Source organism: Echinops telfairi, unplaced genomic scaffold (assembly GCF_000313985.2).
Source record: "Echinops telfairi isolate 266 unplaced genomic scaffold, ASM31398v2 ScPeMD7_53;HRSCAF=182, whole genome shotgun sequence".
Classification (NCBI taxonomy): Eukaryota; Metazoa; Chordata; class Mammalia; order Afrosoricida; family Tenrecidae; genus Echinops; species Echinops telfairi.
Genome location: NW_022103951.1, coordinates 7563097 through 7568852, shown reverse-complemented (window position 1 = coordinate 7568852; position 5756 = coordinate 7563097). Strand labels below are relative to the sequence as shown.

General features: G+C 40.3%; 1 pseudogene; it reads left to right on the top strand.

Annotated features, from left to right (window-relative positions):
• Positions 1-2866: 2866 nt before the first annotated feature.
• On the top strand, positions 2867-5221 carry LOC101653691 (annotated as a pseudogene).
• The last annotated feature ends 535 nt before the right edge of the window (positions 5222-5756 follow it).

The window sequence follows — 5756 nt, the reverse complement described above, 5'->3', positions numbered from 1 at the left end:
CTCTCTCTCTCTCTCTTTCTTTCTTTCTTCTTCGTCTTCCTTTTTTTTGCATGCAGTTGTAATCCATACAGAATGGCTTAGTCTTTGATTTTCATCTGTGCTTCAAGCCTTCTCTTTCACCAAGCAAGTTTGTGTCAATTGCATGACACATGGTGTGAATGAGCCCCTCTCTAGTCGTGACTCTCTATGCTTTTTCTTGCCGTCCACTTCTTTGGATCATCTGCTCGGCAATCTGTAGACTGATTATGTATGGTGAAAGGATATACATCCTGATGCACATCTTTGCTGATTTTAATATAACTTTCTCCAAATGTTTCATTGTGTAACCAGGGACATAATTTGCATGCACAGCCCAGCTAATGCCACTGGGAAAATTGGAACCAGAAAACGTAATGAGGAAGTGTAAGCAGATGTGATGGGAGTATTAAACTAGTGCTAGCCGTTGCAGCCACTCAATTCCAGGTCTAGCAATTTCTTTTAGGAATGTGAAGAGGAAGAAGCAATGATGACATCAACAGGAACAAGCAGTCTAGGTGTTGGGTGGTGGTGAAGGCCTTGACTGTATAATGAAGAGCCAAAACAAAGCACACACACCTTTGGATGAGCAACAGTTTAAAGAAATCGAATTTGACCAGCAGTTTTAGAGGGCCTGCAATGGCACAGGCATCATGCAGTCAACACTGGGGATATAAGCAAGCATGAGACATTTCTTTCTGAAGTAGCTAGATTCCTGCCAATCAAGTCCAATCTAGGTTCTAAAACATATTGGCATAAAACAGCAAAATCTTATATATATATAGAAAAAAGGATCTAGCCAATTTGGCCAATACACATAGTGGTGCCTCAAATGTTAGACTTGCTTCTGGGTATATTTGCCCTGCTGATTCCCCAAATGACACCAGTTGTCACCTTTCAGCTCTAGTTTTTGCGGTACAGAACGTATGCCATACACCACTCTTCACTCTGCTCATGCACCCATGAAAACATCAAGATATTTTAATGTAGTGTTAGCTAGCCTGAGATTGAGGACGTGCACGCTGACTTTATTTAAAGCCGTTTGTGGTGTACTAACTATTTCAATCAAGGTATATGTCACATGGTGTCCTTTGATCCAAAGATATATCTGCACAGTGAAAATCACATGAGCTTGAAATTTCCCCTAAGTATCACTTCACCTTTATTATGAACTGAGTAGCAGGCATTTCTAATTTGTTATCTTAAAAAAGATCAGATAAGAGTTATTTCTTATTTTTAATTAATACGATTACTAAGGACCCCTGATGGCATAGTGGACTCTGTGTTTGCTGACTAACAGGTCAGTTCAGTGAGCCCACCAGCTACTCTGCCAGAGAAAGATGAGATTTTCTGCTCCCATAAAGGTTTATAGCCTCAGAGACTCACAGAAGAAGTTCCACTCTGTCCCGTAGAGTGGCTATGAGTTGTAATCCACTGACTGGTTATGAGTTTGGCACAATAAATATTTAAACGTTCTGAAACCCAAAATGACTGTTAGAATTCAAATTCCTTTATTAAAATTAAAACAGTGCCGTCTTGTTACAAGATGGCACAACTTCTCCACCTGTGCCCAGAAAACTCTTAAAACAAAAGTTAGAATTTTTCTTATAAAGAAGCTTGACTTCTATATATTAACATGTGTTCAGAAATATTTACTGCATAATTTGAAGAAGAAAAATCTAGATTTTCAAAATATTTATGAAAATTACTACAAACTCTTATATTTTTGATACTCTGAATTGCCCTCACACCTTCCACATAGGTATCTTTTTCATTTTCATTTTTTATTTTCCACTCATCTCATGCTATGTTCTGGCTTTGCAGTATCCAACTTATAGTCTCTGTATGTGTTGCACAGCCTCTCACAGCCAAATGAGAAACCCATTGCCAGCTAATCAATTCTAACTCATAGGACCCTATAGGACAGAGAAGAGCTGCTTCTTTGGGTTTCCAAACCTTTAAATCTTTTAAAGGCTAAAGAATGACTGGTGGGCTTGAACCACTGGCCTTAGAATTGGTAGCTCAATGTGTGTAAACAACTATCCACCATGAGTCCATATACAGCTTCCCTTGGAAGTCCCTTAATACCTCATTAATTTTCAACGATTTCTGACCTTTTTAGTCTTAGCCTGCAATTTCAGGTTTGGATTTTTCTCATATTTAAAACTAGGATGATAAATTAATAAATTAGTACCACATTAGCTGAAAATATAGTGGAATCTCTAAGGAACTAGAGCTGATTTGGTCTCTTCAATGTAATTTTCTGAATCAATGCTCCAAATAACCCCAGGAACAGGCCAAGACACCAAGAAACACATTTTTTTCTGTGTTATCAGTGGCTCACATCTAAGGAAGAGAAGCAACCACACACCATATGCCACCTGACTGAAAGACAAAGTAATACTGATGAAGTTGTCCTATAAACGTATCCTAACCAGAGTCTGATCAAACCTCTAGAATGAACTATCAATATATACAGGACAGAGAAACATGTTAAATAATACTATGGATATGCAATAGCCAAATCCCTACTATCAAAACCCTTCAGGTCATACAGCAATACAATTGCAATGAAAAAGTATGAAGGGGAATTAGAAGTTTGAGGTTTTAAAAGCCTTGAAAGATATATCAACTGGTTGCAAAGTAGGGACCTCATTTTGTTTCTAATTCTAACCAGTAATCTCTGAAACATATGGGGGGATTTGAACACTGACACAATATTTAATGACATTAAGAAGCAATTGCTGTCCTCAGGTACTGACCTCAGTGTGTGGCACGTCCCTGCTTGGTCGGTCCATGAGCTGCTAAAAAGAGCAAGCTCTCAGAGTTTGGGGGAAGCCTTACCACTTTCATGTTCACTCTGCTGGTCAACCGGGCCCAGTGTACTACACTGAAAAAGTAGGGACCCCAAGAGGAAATTAGGCATGTATGAGGGGGTTCCAAAAAATTGGAATTTTTTTCCAAAGCCATATATTTACTATTTTTAAAGCAAAACAAATGTATCACCTTCAAAGTACTCTCTGTTACACTTAATACATTCATCAAATTTGCAATTCCATTCTTGGAAATATTTTTAAACTCATCTGTTTCGATGGCTGACAGCACCTCCCTTGATTTTCCTTCACCTCTTCTACTTCATCAAATCAGAGTCACACAGAAAAAAGTCAGGCGAGTCAGGTGCATGGGGCAAGAGAGGCATATTGTTTGTTGCCAAAAAGTGGCACACTGAGATGGCTGCGAAAGCAGGTGCATTGTCATGGTGGCAAAACCAATGCCCTGTCTGCTGCAAATTAGGCCTTTTTTGCTGTGCACTGTTACAAAATCTTCAGAACCTCTAAATAGAAAGCTTGATAAACAGTCTGACCTGGTGGAATGAATTCCAAATGCACTACCACCACGAGTCAACATTTTAATCTCTTCAGGAAGTTGACGGAAGTCCAGAATGAGGTTTGTCATCACCCGACATTTTACCATTTTTGAAAAGGGGAAAACCACCCCAGTACACTTGAGTTTTTCCCATAGCACTGTCCTTGTAAGCTGTGTTCAGCATCACAACAGTTTCTGTGGCATTTTTCCTGAGCAGGAAACATTATTTCACAGCCCCACCCTATTCTCTTAAATTAGCTATCTCAAAAATCAAGATTTGAGCAAAACTGCTTTTATGAAAATATTCACTGTGACCAGAGAGAAGCTTCCCAGATGATGCCACTGGGTGCACTAACTGAGAGCAAGTTAATGATGTTTGCCTAGAGGGAAAAATGCATATTACTATGAAAGCTCTTTTCTGCCCAGCACAATTCTGGTTTTTTTTGGGGGGGTCCCCTCACATATAATGGAAGCTGGGGAGGCTAAGGAGAAGTGATCACAACCTATTGTCCTACTAACAATAAGTCACTGGTGTAAGTCCTACAGCTGACTATGATGAAATGGCAAAGAAATCCAGAGAAGCATGGAAAGCCTGGGTGGATCTCCCTCCTCCAAAATGTTGAGAAACAGTATGACAGATTGGCGATGATGTGTCTGAGAAAATCTCAAAGCTAGGAAGCGTGGTGTCTTCAGAGATGGGTAAAACCTTAGAAGGTTTGCAAGAATACATGGATATTTGTGATTATGCTGTTGGCTTATCGCAGATGATTGGGGGACCGATCTTGCCTTCTGAAGGCCCTGGCTATGCACTCATTGAACAGTGGAATCCCATAGCTTTCAACTTCCGCATCTCCAACTTCAGATAATAGCCAAAATTTTGAAGGACAAGAAACTGCCTGGTGCCATTTGTTCCATGATTTGTGGTGGAACAGACATTGGCACAGCAATGGCCAAAGATGAGCAGGTGAATCTGCTACCCTTCCCCAGGAGCACTCAGGTGGGAGAACATATGGCCCTTATGGTTAAGAAGAGGCTTGGGAAAAGTTTGTTCGAATTTGGAATGAACAATGCCATGATTGCTTTGGACGATGCAGATCTCAGCTTAGTCATTCTGTCCACTCTGTTTGGGCCATCAAGACCAGCGGTGTACAACAGTGATGCTTCTCTTTTTACATGAACGCATCCATGATGAAGTTGTTAATACATTTTAAAAGCCCTATGCCACGATCTTTGTTGGGAACCCATGGGACTCATGTTCTCTATGGACCACTCCATACGAAACAGACAATGAACCATGTTCCTGAGGTGGTGGAAGCAGCGACAAAAGAAGGTGGCACAGTAGTCTATGGGTGCAAGGAAATGGATCGCCCTGGGAAATACCCCCACAGTATGTCCATCGGGCACCCAGGGACTTTGGCTCCAATTCTTTCTATCTTTAAATTCAAGAATGAAGAAGTCTCTGCGGAGAATAATGAAGGAAAACAGGACCTTTCAAGTAGCATCTTCACCAAGGTCTTGGGAAGAATCTTCCTCTGGCTTGGCACTAAAGGATCACACTGTGGCATCATCAAGGTCACTGTTGGGCCAAGTGAGGTGGAGATTGGAGGTGGACTTGGAAGTGAAAAGCATACTGGTGGTGGCAGGGAGTCTGGTTAATGCTTAGAAACAGTACAAGAAAAGATCTACTTGCAACGTCAACTGCAGTAAGGACCTTTTTCTGGCTCGAGGGATGCAGTTTCAGTGCAAGTGTTTTAGATTCACATCACTTCAAGACTTTCAGATTTTCCTGCAGCTCTTTCTGCTGAAGAAGACAGAGAAAATTATGATGTGCCCTGAATAAATGCATATTTTGAATATGATCTTGAGGGGAGCGGGGAAAGAAGCCATGGCAAATTTTTAACTGGGAATAATGATACCGTGGTTATGTTTCTCAAGATAATTATTGTTCAGAGTCATATGCTGAAATATTTAAAAGTCAAATGATAGGATGTTTGGTAATGACTTCAAAATGATCCAAAGGAAGGAGTCGATGGGTTAGCACTATCTTAAAACCCTCACATTTGGCTCTGAGTTGATAACTTTTAAACTGGGTGATAGGTAGATGAGGGTCCTTCTTTTGATTTTGTTTAGAAATTTTCCATCATAAAAACCTTTTAAAAGTTGATATAAAATAGGTCTAGCATCACTCGGATTATTAAGTATTACATTTAGACTTTTCTCCCAATCACTGCACTAGTTATAGAGCTACTATGTACCAGGTACATGGGACCTTTGTTCATCTGGGATGGGAAGCATGACACATTTAGTTGTGTTCTCCAGTGGCTGGAACCGAGAGACATCATTGGCTTCCTTTCATCTCAAAGATGTGACTTTAG